Source organism: Dasypus novemcinctus, chromosome 17, assembly GCF_030445035.2.
Source record: "Dasypus novemcinctus isolate mDasNov1 chromosome 17, mDasNov1.1.hap2, whole genome shotgun sequence".
NCBI classification, from domain to species: domain Eukaryota; kingdom Metazoa; phylum Chordata; class Mammalia; order Cingulata; family Dasypodidae; genus Dasypus; species Dasypus novemcinctus.
In genome coordinates this window covers 35,202,599-35,217,024 of record NC_080689.1, presented here as the reverse complement: position 1 = coordinate 35,217,024, position 14,426 = coordinate 35,202,599, and the positions used below count along the sequence as shown (strand labels likewise).

Below are 14,426 nucleotides of genomic sequence, written 5' to 3'. Positions count from 1 at the left end.
ATGGGTAAGGAGATATTTATAAGGCTGTTTCAAAGCCACAGCATAAGAATGTCAAATGTTGAGTGTAGTTGCCCACAGAGGCCCAAGATTCTGGATCCTGTGGCATTTTGAAAATTTGATGCACCATTGACCTAAGTGATTAACCTTTTTCAGTTTTTCAGCATTTTATAAAACTACTGCCACATCCTTATACTTTGTTTCTTTTATGTCTCTTCAGCCTGGGAGAGACTTGGAATAAAAGTGTTCTCTAATCAATAGAAATGTTCTAGTTTTCTTAATATCCCTATTTACCTCTTATTTCTAGCATTTCAGTTTTGCAGTTTAGATATTAAGAATGTAAAGACTTTACTCTTTTTGCTTGATACAGTAGGGGTAAAACTACCAGCTGGTCTAGCTCAGGTGAGAAGTTAAAAAAAAAAAAATCATTCACCAAACATAAGGATTAATCCAAGTTACATTTCAGAAGGAATGTTGTTGAAGTGATCTTTCCTAGCCTGATACGTGAATTCTTCCAGACCAGTAAAATTAAAAAAGGAAGCTTAAAAACTCTTGTCAATGTAAATCTCAGTAGTTGAAAATTAGAAACAGCAGATTGTAATTTGGTTTATATTGGCTGTAATGGACACACTGTAATAGAAAATGTGATAATGGTTGAGATAAAGAAAGTGTATAAAATTTGCTGTAAGATATATAGAGACTTATTTTCTTTATTAAAGTATTCTTATAAGAAAACCTATGTATTTGTAAAAATGGTTTCCTGTGTCAAGTATTTGTGCAATCAGAGCTGAATTGTAAACTATTCTTGTAATATTTAGTTATTTTGAAGGATTTGTATACTGAATTCAGGATACATGACCAATAAAACTGATGAAACAAAGCAGAGTAGTTGATTTTGTCCACATGGGCTGCTGCTTCTCATCTTCCACGTGGTAGGTTTGTTTGTTTAGTACAGATGCTTACATGTGCCTGCATTATTACACGTCCCATGATTCCCTCTGGCTATACCCTACTCTTTTTATTTATTTATTTAATTTTTATTGTGGTAACATATACAACATAAAACTTCCCATTTTAATTTCTTTAAGTATACAATTCAGTGGTGTTAATTACATTCACAATGTTGTGCTACCGTCAACACCGTGCATTATCAAAACTTACATTATGGGGTGTTGCCGTTGGCACAAGACTGCCCACAACATGGTTGGGTCAGGACTCTGCCACAGCATCTAGAGAGATACAGGTCCTTGGAACCTATTTAGTTCTGGAGCTTGGGCCACAAGCAGCCCCATGGTGGTGGAGAAACAATCTCTGGATGGAAATTTCCTGGGAAGTTTTGCTAATTTCCAGCAGCTGCCTACATTTCACTGTGGTGGCAGGGACTCGGCTGTGGAATTCTGTCTAGAAAAAGCACTTGGATCCCAGTCTATAGCTTCAAGACAATCAGAAGTACCTGCTCTTGAGCTTAGTGGGCCTCTAGGCAAGATGTCCCTATCCATCGAGATGTACCACTGGGCATTCAGCTATGACAATGCTCTTGAGGGCCTTATACCCGTGACTCCTCCATCAGACATGAGCAGTGCACCCCAGAAGCCTGTGATTCCAGAGCACATGTATCAGCACCTTGCCAAGGTAGAGAAAGGAGAGGCCAGTGTATCCTCCCCTGCTGTGGACAAAGTTCCAGTGGTGAAAGCTAAAGCTACCCATGTTATCGTGAGTTCTCTTATCACGAAACAGACCTGAGGAGAGCATTCAGTGTTTTGAGCCTCAGGCAGTACTGAGACATGCTGGCTCCACACCCCACGAGGGCCTTACCACTGAGGACACAAGTACCTTTGAATGGCAGAAGCTCTCACAAACTAAAGCTACAGAGTGGAGAGAGAATTAAAAGAAAAGCTGCCTGAATCAGTTTAGTCTACTCCAAACCAGCACCCTCTACTTTTCCCCAAGCAGAAACCCAGAGGCTGGTTCACTTCTGATTCTTCCACAGCTTTACCTGGCCCAAATTTTAGCATCATGGATTCGGAAGTGGGGATAAAGACAGAAACTCATCAGAAAAATGGAGTCTCCTTGGCCTAAGATCCCTCCAGAAATCTTATTGAGGAGGCTTTGCCACCCAGGCCTACAGAGGAGCACAGATGTCCTCTCCAGTGTAACTTGTCCACGTCCAGGCCACCTGCATGGCTGAGGACCCCGCAACCTTCAAGCCACCCAAGCTGGATATGCCAGTGATGGGAAGAACCATTGGTGCAGACCCATAATCTCAAAAAACACCATGACTTGGGTGTGCCCCTGCCTGTGGGGTAGAGGGCTTTCTCTTCCAGGGACTCTGGATAGAGGATGTCTTGCTCCCCACTCCCATTTACCTTGGCTCTGACATAGGAAAGGTATATTTTTTAAAAACCTGTTAAACTGGGGCTAGAGTTGGAGACATAGTTGGCTTTTGAGAAACATTAGTGCAAAGCTTGTCTTTATTGTGTGGAAGAAGTCATTTTGTACTACTTTAGTTTCATGTTAGACTAACTGATCTCACCAGTGATGTATTGGGGCCCTCATTACCTTTCTTTTTTTAATTTTTCATCATTTACGCTAGATAAGAACTTCAATGATTGCTTATGAGGTAAATAATGTGGTGATGTTCCAAAACTCAGGTTTCTTGATTCCTTTACCACTAGCAATGTGAGCATTGACAAATCGTGGAGTGGTGATGTTCACTGACTAGTTTAAACAGCCTGGCCCTCTTGATGCTCTGCTCCTCCTGTGCTCTGGCCTTGTGGTGAGGGGGACCTAGATCTGTTTGACATCTCGGTACAGTTGAAAGCCATTCTTGGCAGGCGCCCTTCTTCCTCTTGTTGCAGCTGGACTTCCTGGTCTTTTGGGAGATCTAAGGGACCACTGTGTCCTCCAGTCCATACTTCATGCATACTTCTTGGGTCAGTGCTCTTGGAGAGCTGTTTCCCTTTGATGTCACAGAGCAAACACCAGGTTGTGCATATCCTTTCTTGCACTTTAAATTGAGATTAATTTTAATAAACTCCAATTTGGTTGAAATCTTCCTAAAGCAAACAATTCAGTATACTGGTCTGGTATAGGTCTATGGATGTTAAACTTTTTTTTTTTGAAAAGGAGTAAAACTTTTGCTATTTACAGATGATATGATTCTACACCTAGAAAGTCCTGAAAAGTCTACAACAAAGCTACTAGAGCTAATGAATAAGTTCAGCAGAGTGGCAGGATACAAGATTAATATGCAAAAATCAGTAGGGTTTCTATATGCTAGTAATGAGCTATGTAAGGAATTCGGGAAAAATTCCATTTACAATAGCACCTAAAAGAATAAAACATTTAGGAATAAACTTAACCAAGCACATAAAACTAAAATGTATTTCTGTATTAAGAAAATTACAATGCCCTGCAAAAAGAAATCAAAGAAGACTTAAAATGAAAAGATTTTTTGTTCATGGATTGGATGAATTAAGATGTCAATTCTACCCAATTCAGATTCAATGCAATCCCAATAAAAATTCCAACAGCCTTTTTAAAAGGATTTGGAAGGATAAGGGGTCCTGAATAGCCAGAAACAGCTTAAAAAGAAAAAAGAAAAAAGTTGGAGGACTCTCATTTCTGGACTTTAAATCATATTACCTAGATGCAGTGATAAAAACACATGGTACTGGCACAAAGATAGACATATAGACCAACGAATTGATTGTTCAGAAACAGACACTCATATCTATGGTCAAGTGATTTTTGACAAGGCTGTCAAACGTACCCAGCTGGATCAGAACAGACCAACAAATGGTACTAGAAGAACTGGATATCCATAGTTAAAAGACAGAAAGAGGACCCTTATCTCATGCCTTATACAAAATTAACTCAGAATGGATCAAAAACCTAAATATAAAAGCTAGAACCAAAAACTCCTAGAAGAAAATGTAGGGAAACATCTTCAAGACCTGATGGTAGGTAGTGGTTTCTTAAACCTTATTCCCAAAGCACAAAGAACAAAAGAAAAAAATGGATAAATGGGACTTCCTCAAATTTAAATGCTTTCATGCTTCATAGGACTTTGTCAAGAAGGTGAAAAGGCAACCTAGTTAGTGGGAGAAAATATTTGGAAACCACATATCTGATAAGGGTTTGATGTCCATGCTATATGAAGAGATCATACAACTCAACAATAAAAGGGCAAGCAGTCCAATTTAAAAATGGGCCAAAGACCTAAATAGACACTTTTTCAAAGAGGAAATACAAATAGGGAAAAAAAGCACATGAAAAAATGTTCAATATCACTAGCTGTTAGGGCAATGCAAATCAAAATCCAATGATATATCCTCTCACACCTCATAGAATGGCCATTATTAAATAATACTAATTTAAAAGCAAAACAAAACGGAACTACAAGTGCTGGAGAGGATATGGAGAAATAGGAAGACTCCTTCACTACTGGTGGGAATGTAGAGTGGTAGCCTCTGTGGAAAACAGTTTGGCATTTCCTCAGGAAGCTAAATATAGAAGCTAGGATGAGGGCAGAGAAGGGGTACTGGTGCTTAATGTCTGTAGAATTTTTAACTAGTTTGACTGCAAAAGTATAGAAATAGAGTCCATGGTAACACATTATAGTGAGTGTAACTAACATGGCTGGTTTATAAATGGGATTGTGGCTGATAGGGTTAGTTTAGAGATGTAAATGTCAATTGAAAGAAAGCTAGAGAATAATCTAGGGACTGAACAATAGTGAACTCAGAAGTGGATGAGGATGCGGTTAATAGTACAAATACAAGAATGTTCTTCTAGGAACTAGAACAAGATGTTTGTCACTATTACAAGTTGGTAAGGATTTGGTGATGCATGGGGAAAAATATAATGAATGTAACTTAGTTCTGTTAAGAGCAACATTGTAATACTTTTGCATCAGTGTCAATGAAGGTACTATATCAGTGCTGAGAGTCAGTAATATGGAGGCATGGGATATTTTTTTTTTGGACTAAGGAAAATGTTAAAAAATTTACTGAGGTGATGACAGCACAACTCTGATGAAAGTGAGACCCCTGAGTTTACATTTTGGATGTCTACACAGTGAACCATGTAGTGGATGATGGACTGTGGTTAACAGTACAGATATGAGAGTGTTCTCTCATGAACTATAACAAATGTACAATACTAATACCTGGTGTTAATAATGGGGAGGTATGTGGAAAAAATATACCAAATGTAAGCTATGGACCATAGATAGTAGTAATTTTTGATGATGTTTTTTCATAATCTGTAACAAATTTTCCACAACAATGCAAGGTGTTGGTGGAGGGGTGATGTATTCTGCACATTATGCTTGATGGTTCTTTAAGTTTGCAAATTCTCTAATAAAAAATAGATATTTAAAAAATAATGAATGACAATTGTAAGATGACAATAGAAGGCATTGCAACTCCCGGCTCTAGAAATCCGCCCCAAATCAAGAACTAGAGCACAGTCTTGATTAGTCAGTGAAACTGGGAGCCATCTCTAACTCCAGATCACCAGATGTGAGGCTGGCAAGCAGGTTGAGAGGGGTGGGTGGGTTGACAGTGAAGGAGGGTGGCACCAAGGGGAAGCAAGCTTGTTCATCATCCAGAATTTTAGAAAGGCTCAGATTGAAGGAACCAGCTACCAGGAAAGGTGGACATGAAGCGGGGAGCCAAAGGCAGAGGGGTTCTTTGAAAGCCCACCCCCACTCAGCATCCACACAATAGCCCCTTCTAACTTGGTCAGAATACTGGAGATTGACTCAGAATAAATTGAACCAGAGACCCTCTCAGCTTTGTAATAACAAGCAAGAACGGGTAGGGATGAGGGGCCCCACCAAAAACTGAAATGAAATTCTGCATGTGATTGGGAAGCCCTCACATGGCTCTAGAAGGCCAGCGACCAGGCTCATGTTCCTCGGGAATGAAGTTAAGAGTTCCTTCTTTGGAGAATTGAACTGTCCAGGAAAGGACCTTCAAATACTGACATTTGACAATTCCTGCCTGATCGCCAGCAGAGAAGCCTCCAGATGAAGCCTCTCCACACAGGTACGGCTTCCAAGCAGCTTGTTAGTGTTTCACTCTCAAATATGAATGCATTACTGGGAATTGTCAGGCATTTGAGGAAAACCTTCAATGTGAAAAAACAGAGAAAGAAATCAAAACAACTGAGAAAAGGAACACTGAGGAAAATGATACAATGCAGGGATTAGCAGACAACCTCAAAAACGATCATTATTCAGAGAGAGAAGACTAGATCGCTTCCACAAAACACAATTAGGATGCCATAAAAAAGGAACAATTAGAGAAAGAGGATCTAGGGGGAACAAATGATTCACCTCCCTGTTTTTCAATAAAAGGGTTAAAAGAAAAAGTCAAGGAAATCTCTCAGAAAATAGAACAAAAAGATAAATACATGAATGACTGCAGAGAACAAAAGATAAGCGGATGTATTGAGGCACCCCAACATCCCAATTTGGTAAGTGTTTTTAGACAGAGAAAAGAAAACATGGTGGGGAGGAAGTAACCAAAACCAACTTAAAAACTAGCTTAAACCGGTGTAAAAGGGAAGTGGGTTTGGCCCAATGGATAGGGCATCCGGCTACCACATGGGAGGTCCAAGGTTCAAACCCAGGGCTCCTGACCCATGTGATGAGCTGGCCCATCACAGTGCTGATGTGCACAAGGAGTGCCGTGCCACGCAGGGATGTCTTCCATGTAGAGGAGCCCCATGAGCAAGGAGTACACGCCCTATAAGGAGCCACCCAGCGCAAAAAAAGCACAGCCTGCCCAGGAATGGCACCACACACGTGGAGAGCGGACATAGCAAGATGACGCAACAAAGAGACACAGATTCCCAGTGCCACTGACAAGAATACAAGCAGACACAGAAGAACACACAGCAAATGGACAGAGAGCAGACAGTGGGGGGAGGGGGAGGCGGAGAAAGGGAGAGAAATAAATAAAAAATAGATTTTTAAAAACAAACAAAAAAAGGGTATAAGAACAAAACACAAATGGGTGTTGGAGAGGTGGTGACTGAGAATTGGCTGGCCGCATTCCTGAGCCGACTGAGACCGGCCACGTCCCCAGGACCTGCTTCATCCCGTCTCCAGCTCTGCCCTCTGCTGGCTTAGCTGTTTTCATTGGCTCCAGAGCATCCTTCTTTTGGGCTTCAAGTCTGTGTCCTGGTGCTCCTGCGCCCTGCCTGTGCCCCCCAAGGCCATATGACAGAGTGCGACGAGGATGCCCTCTGGCATCAGATTACCTGGGTGTGAGTCCTGGTACTGCCACTCAATAGGTGTGTGACTTGGGCATGCGACTCATGCTCTGTGCCTCAGTTTCCCCATCTGACCATCAGGGTGATAATGATAGTATTGCCCCATAAGGCTGTTGTGAAGATTAATCGAATTAATATATGGTTAACATAGGTAATGCCTTTAGAATGAAACCTGGCGCAGGCCTTGGTTGGGTGCAGCATCCCGGGATGGTCTGGGGCCCCCTCAGTGGTAACATGACTGGCAGTGGGAGGCAGTGTCCCATTGAGGGAAGCCAGGGTACAATGACCAGAAGAGGACGGGTGGGTGGCTGCTGGGCGGCACGCCCTAGGACGCCCCCTCCCTCCACTCCTGTCCAGGAGCCTGGTCCCATGGCTCTGATGAGACCACCATAAGGCGGTGCCTGAAGGCACATGTCCCAAAGCTGTCCCTATTTGAGAGGACAAGGGCACAAAAGGCCTCCAGCAGAGCAGTCCAGGGGTTTCCCGGCACTTGCATGAGGAGAAACTGTTCTTTACTCCTTTGTTGTCATGGTGTCATCTGGCTCTGCCCCTCCCTGCCTGGAACCACTCATACATACGTCCCCAAAGCAAAGGATAGTTTTCAGACACAGTCCAGTGTACAACCATTTTAGGGAAAAAAAACAAGCAAAGAAACCTCTGCCAGGGCACCATAGGGCTATTTGGACCAATTTATGCCTGTCGACCTCTCAACCCAAAGCACCCACGCTGGAGCCACCTCCACCCATCCAGGCATTTCCTAGGAAACGCGGGTATTTGCCTTGCAGGCAGGAGACCGACAAACGGCAAGGCCAGCCGCCCGTCCAGCCTGGGTGCTGGGTGCTGACAGGTCTCTGGCTTCAACCAACGTGTCCACGTCGTTGTGAGGCTTTAATAAAGTTAAAAACCTTTTATTATATAACTTTATAAAGTTAATAACCTCATTTCATTAATATGGAAACTAGGATAACAACAATTAGGTAAGGCACCCAAGTCCCACAGCCAGGGAGAGAGAACAGAAATATGTCAGCAGGTGGAGAGACGAGAGAGGGAGGGCAAGTGGAGGGCGGGCAGTGTTGTGGGCTGTGGGTGCACTCAGAGCAGCCCCAGGGTCCCGAATCACAGAAGGGGTCTGGGGCTTGCGAGGCCCACGAGATGGGCGAGGATCAGTCTTTTGCAGGAGAAGCTCAAGGGAGGGGAGCTTGGGTATCAAATGCAGTATATTTTTACAATAATATGCACTGAAATGTGTAAATGTCAGCTTCTTTTCTCACTCCGTGCCTTCCTGCTTGTTATGCTATGATTTGCATGCTCACTTTTAGTGCTGTAGGAATAAAATGCTCTTGTTTTATTATAAAAAGAATATATTTTTATTAAAGATAATTTGAAAATACAAGAATAGTAGAAGAACGACAATATGGTCTCCTTGTCAGTACAGTCACTGTATTTTGGTATATTTCCTTTTAGTATTTTTTCCCATTTTTAAAAACATTGTAATCATGGTATGTATAAAATTTGTATATATTTTTATCAAAGGCCTGTCCATAGTTTATGACATAGTCCTTGTAAACTTCATTTTTAATGACTTCAGGGCATTCCATTGAATGGGTATACCACACGTATCAGTCCATTCCTCTTGAGAGAACTAGATAACAAATGAAAGCGTTGTAATTTGTGCTGTTAAAAATTACACTGTGATGACTATCTTTATACACCAAGCCTTTTCAGGTTTTATAATTATTTCTTGAGCAAATTGAATTACTGTGGTGTGAGCAATTTGAAGCTTTGGTAAGTATTGCTGTCCAAAAGAGTTGGGCTAATTAATACTTTATGTGCTATTGTATATGAAGAGCCTTTTTCCTTTAGCTAGACCCATAGCATATCCCAACAAGTTTCCCTAAACGTAGACCGACTAGACATTAATACTTTTCAGTTTTTGGTCAAAATAGCACTATAGACACTAGCACTATGTACATCTACCATTTTAGTCAGTCATGCATTTCCTTGTTTGTTCTTTCATTCAATGGGTGTTTGCTGTGTGTTTGTCATATAGCCTTTCTGGTTTAGGTGCTGGATTTCAAAGCCTTTGAAGAAGAAAAAAAGAAAAAAAGCTTTTTTTCTGTCATATGCCTAGTTTTCCCTGAAGGTACTATCATAAGAGGATTTGTACAGCATTCCCAACAAAAACAAGAGCTGACAGTGGATGAAGATTGTGGGTGGGTGGATGAAGATTGTGGTTAATAGTATAAATATAAGAATGCTCTTCTTTTACACAGTGCTAAGTGATGACACATGGGAAAATTATAACTAATGTACCATATGGATGATTCAGTAATATTGTAATATTTTGCAGCAATGGAAAGAAGATATTTTTTCAATACTAAGGGACAACAATAGAGAGTATAGGAGGTATGCAATTTTTCCTTTTGGAGTAATGAAAGTGTTCTAAAATTGAATGAGGTGATAACAGCACAACTCTGATGAAAAAACGAGAGCCATGAATGTACACTTTGGATTGTATAAAGCATGGGACTGTGTATATAACACAGGGAATCCAGGGGTGGATGATGGACTGTGGCTAACAGGACAAATACGAGAACATTTTCTCTTGATTGATAAATATGTAATACTAATATAGAGTGCTAATAATTGGGAGGAAGTACGAGACTGAGGCGTGAACATGAGGAAGCAAAAGAAAACAAAGAAGTTGCAACCATGAAGCAAATGCTTAGTCTCAGAGATCAGAGGCTTAAAGAAAAGGATAGATTAAAATCTAAAAAGAAAGAAAAGAAAGATCCCAGTGCACTCAAGGAAAGAGAAGTTCCCCAACACCCTTCCTGCTTATTCTTCTAAAATAAAACCTAGCTGGGCCCACCTTACCACATCCTGGTTGACACCAACTTTATCAATGTTTCCATTAATGCCAAACTGGATTTAGTGCAGTCGATGATGGACTGTTTGTACGCCGAGTGTATCCTTTGTATAATTGACTGTGTCATGGCTGAAATTGAAAAATTGGGGCAGAAGTATTGAGTGGCCCTAAGGATTGCCAAGGATACAAGATTTGAGCAATTACCATGCACACACAAGGAACTCATGCAGATGACTGCTTCGTACAGAGTAACTCAGCACAAGTCTTACACTGTGGCCAGTTGATCGAGACCTTAAGTGAAGAATAGGAATGATCCCTGGAGTTCCTATCATGTACATTTCTAACCCTAGGTACAACGTTAATCAGATGCCAGATGATTATGGAGCCCCCCTTGGTTCTAGTCCTTGCAAGACTAAGTTTCTCTATCTTCCTCCTACTGACTTTCTGTTACTAGTTCATTAAACATACTCTCTTATGAGCTGATTGAGTTTCATTAAGTGCACTCACTTTTTTGGGTAAAGATTTATTTATTTTTAAAATTTCTCTCCCCTTCCACCACCATCCCTCCATTGTCTGCTCTCTGTGTCCATTCTCTGTGTGTTCTTCTTTGTCCACTGGCATTCTTGTCAGCGGCACTTGGAATCTTTTGTCTTTTTGTTGAGTCATCTTGTTGCGCCAGCTCTCCATGTGTACGGCGCTACTCCTGGGCAGGCTGCACTTTTTTCGCATGGGGCGGCTCTCCTTACGGGACGCACTCCTTGTGCATGGGACTCCGCTACATGGGGGATGCCCCTGCGTGGCAGGGCACTCCTTGCGCACACCAGCACTGCATGTGGGCCAGCTTACCACATGGGTCAGGAGGCCCTGGATTTGAACCCTGGACCTCCCATGTGGTAGGCAGTCATTCTATCAGTTGAGCCAAATCCGCTTTCCAAGTGCACTCACTTTTGATACTGTTTTGAAAATGATATTTTGCATCATTTAAAAAAAAATTGGGAGGGTTGGGGGAAAATACAACAAATGTAATATATGGGCTATAGTTAGTAGTAATATTTTGATGATGCACTTTCATAGTTCGTAGCAAATATTTCACATCAATGCCAGTTGGTGGTGGTGGGAGATGTATGGGAACCTTGTATGATGATATGCATGTTTTTTTAAAAATTAAAGTTAGTAGATCACAAAGAACATTACATTAAAAAACATGAGGTGCCCATAGTACCCACTCCCCACCCCCATCCCCATCATTTTTGTAAATTGTATTTTTTTGAAGATATATACATCTCAAAAATGTTACATTAAAAAACATAAGAGGTTCCCATATATCCCCACCTCCCCACCCCACTCCTCCCACACCAACAACCTCCCCCATCATTGCAGCACACTCATTGCACTCGGTGAACACCTTTTGGAGCACTGCTGTACCAAGTGGATAATAGTTTACGCTGTAGTTCACACTCTCCCCTGGTACATTCAGTGGGTTATGGCAGGATACATAATGTCCAGTCTCTGACCCTGTAGTATCATTTAGGACAACTCCAAGTGCCAAAAATGCCCCCACTGTTTTGTGACTTCACCACTTTTACTATACATTTATTGTTTATATATGTTCATGTGTGGATGATATACTTCAATAAAGTTTTATTAAAAAATAAGAGCTAAATCATATTCCTACCTGAAGATGGAATCCAGAGCTTTGAATATACATACAGTATTAAGGACCTGTTGAATTAAGTCCTCCAAAAGACATGTGCAGGTCCTAACCCCTGCACACCTGTGAATGGGACCTTATTTGGAAATAGATGTAATTAGCTAAGATGAGGCCCACCTAGTCCAGGGTGCTGGTTCTTTACGAAAGGAGGGAAATGTGGATACGGAGACAGACACCAAGGGAAGATGGCCACGTGAAGACCAGCAGGGAAGGGCGTGGAGCTGCCACGAGCCAAGGAGCATCTACAGCTGCTAGAGGCCGTAAGGCGAGGAAGGAGCCTCCCCGCCGGGCTCAGAGGGAGCACGGCCCTGCTGATGCCCTGATTTTGGGCTTCCAGCCTCCAGAACTTGAGGAGTAAGTTCTCGTTTAGAACCCTGCAGTGTGGGAGAGGGAAGAAGAGGTGTGATGTGGGGGCGTTTTTGGGACTTTGAGTTGTCCTGAATGATACTGCAGGGACAGATGCAGGACATTATGTATCCTGCCATAACCCACTGGATGGACCGGGGGAGAGTGTAAACTACAGTGTAAACTATCATCCACATGGTGCAGCAGTGCTCCAAAATGTATTCACCAAATGCAATGAATGTGCCACGATGATGAAAGAGGCTGTTGATGTTGGAGGAGTGGGGGAGGTGGGGTGTGGGGTATGTGGGAACCTCATATTTTTTAATGTAACATTTTTTGTGATCTATGTATCTTTGAAAAAAAACAATTAAAAAACCCAAAAACAAAACAAAAATAAAACCCTGCAGTGTGCGGTAGTTTGCTGCAGCAGCCCTAGGATGCAAATGGAGGCCCCAGCCCAATGTCCACCATTAAACCAGAGACTTAGTAGCAGAAACCAAGGACATGATGTCTGAACTTTTTGATTTTTTAAAAAAAGACAGCCAGACTTTCACTTCAGGAAAGATACAGTAGGCACACTTTTCTCTAATTTCTGTAGGCACAACTAAACCCCCTGGACATTCTCTACAAAACAAATACAAGGAGACTCCAAAAGAAGGGGAGAAAAAGGCAGACTGGCCAGGGAGCTGCGGATGCCACAGCAGTGAGTCCCCTGGGCTTTCTTTTACCCTCATATACTCCAGACATGGAACAGAAGAAGCCAGGAACCCAAAAATGCCAAGGAATGTAGGAAAAAAGGGCCTCAACGAAAACCTGCTTTCTCTAGTCTAAGGACAAAGAAAAGGGCAGCCTAGCAAATAATTTAGAAAATAATTGCTCCACTCCAGCCAAACACCATGGAAAAAGCTGTGAGTGGGGAGCCTAGACTCCCACCCCTCCAGGCTGCAATGAGACTCCCCTCCCCCTCCTGTGGGGTGGTGTCAGAGGAGGCCAAGCAGGAGCTGGCACTCGCACCACCATCCAGTGGTAACAAGGCCATCTCTCTGCAGTGTCTGTAGAGACCATGCAGGGAACCTGAACTCCCATCCTCACCCACCCTCCCCGTGAGCATCAGCAGAGGTCAAGGGAGGAATCTGGACTTCCACCTCCCCCTTGCAGGAATGAGGTGGCGCCCCCCACCCCTTCCCCTGCCAGTGTGGTGTCAGAGAAAGCCAGTTACAACAGAAGGTTGAATAAGATCCAGCCTCATAACATAATAAGACAATGTCTAGGTTTCAGTCGAAAACCACTTGTCATACCAAGAGCCAGGAAGATCTCAAACTGAGTGAAAAAAAACAAAAGATGCACAAAATCAGATAATAGATGTTAGCATTATTTAACAAAGATTTTAAAGCAGTCATGATAAAAAATGTTCCAGTGAGCAATTACAAACATGCATGAAATAAGTGAGAAAGCAGAAAGTCTGGACAAAGAAATAGAAGATATAAATAATAGCCAAATGGAAATTTTAGAATGGCAAAATACAATAACCAAAATTTTAAAAAAACCAACTAAACTCAGTGGATTGACTAAATAATAGAATGGAGGGGACAGAGGAAAGAATCCATGAGCTGAATGATAAAACAATAGGCAGGAAGCAGACTTGGCTCAATGGATAGAGCATCCGCCTACCACATGGGAGGTCCAAGGTTCAAACCCAGGGCCTCCTGACCCTTGTGGTGAGCTGGCCCACGTGCAGTGCTGATGCGCATAAGGAGTGCTGTGCCACACAGGGGTGTCCCCTGCATAGGGGAGCCCCATGCACAAGGAGTGCACCCCGTAAGGAGAGCCTCCCTGCACAAAAAAAGTACAGCCTGCCCAGGAGTGCCTCTGCACACTCGGAAAGCTGATGCAGCAAGATGACTCAACAAAAAAAGACACTGATTCCCAGTGCCGCTGACAAGAATGCAAGCAGACACAGAAGAACACACAGCGAATGGACACAGAGAGCATACATCTGGGGTGGGGAAAAGGGGGGAGAAATAAATAAAAAATAAATCTTGAAAAAAACAATAGGCATTACCCAATGTGATCAACAGAGAGAAAAGAGACTAAAAAAATTAGCCTCAGGGACCTTGTGAACTGTAAGAAAAGATCTAATATTCAGGTCATCAGAGTTGCAGAAGGAGAAAGTGGGCAGAGTTGAAAAGGGACTCAAAAAAACTGACTAAAAACTTAACA

At 42.3% G+C, this 14,426-nt stretch overlaps 2 pseudogenes; both read left to right on the top strand.

Moving 5' to 3' along the window:
- Positions 1 to 1,482: 1,482 nt before the first annotated feature.
- Positions 1,483 to 2,258, top strand: LOC101419520 (putative monooxygenase p33MONOX pseudogene; annotated as a pseudogene).
- Positions 2,259 to 9,869: 7,611 nt separating this feature from the next.
- On the top strand, positions 9,870 to 10,612 carry LOC101419084 (rRNA-processing protein FCF1 homolog pseudogene; annotated as a pseudogene).
- The last annotated feature ends 3,814 nt before the right edge of the window (positions 10,613 to 14,426 follow it).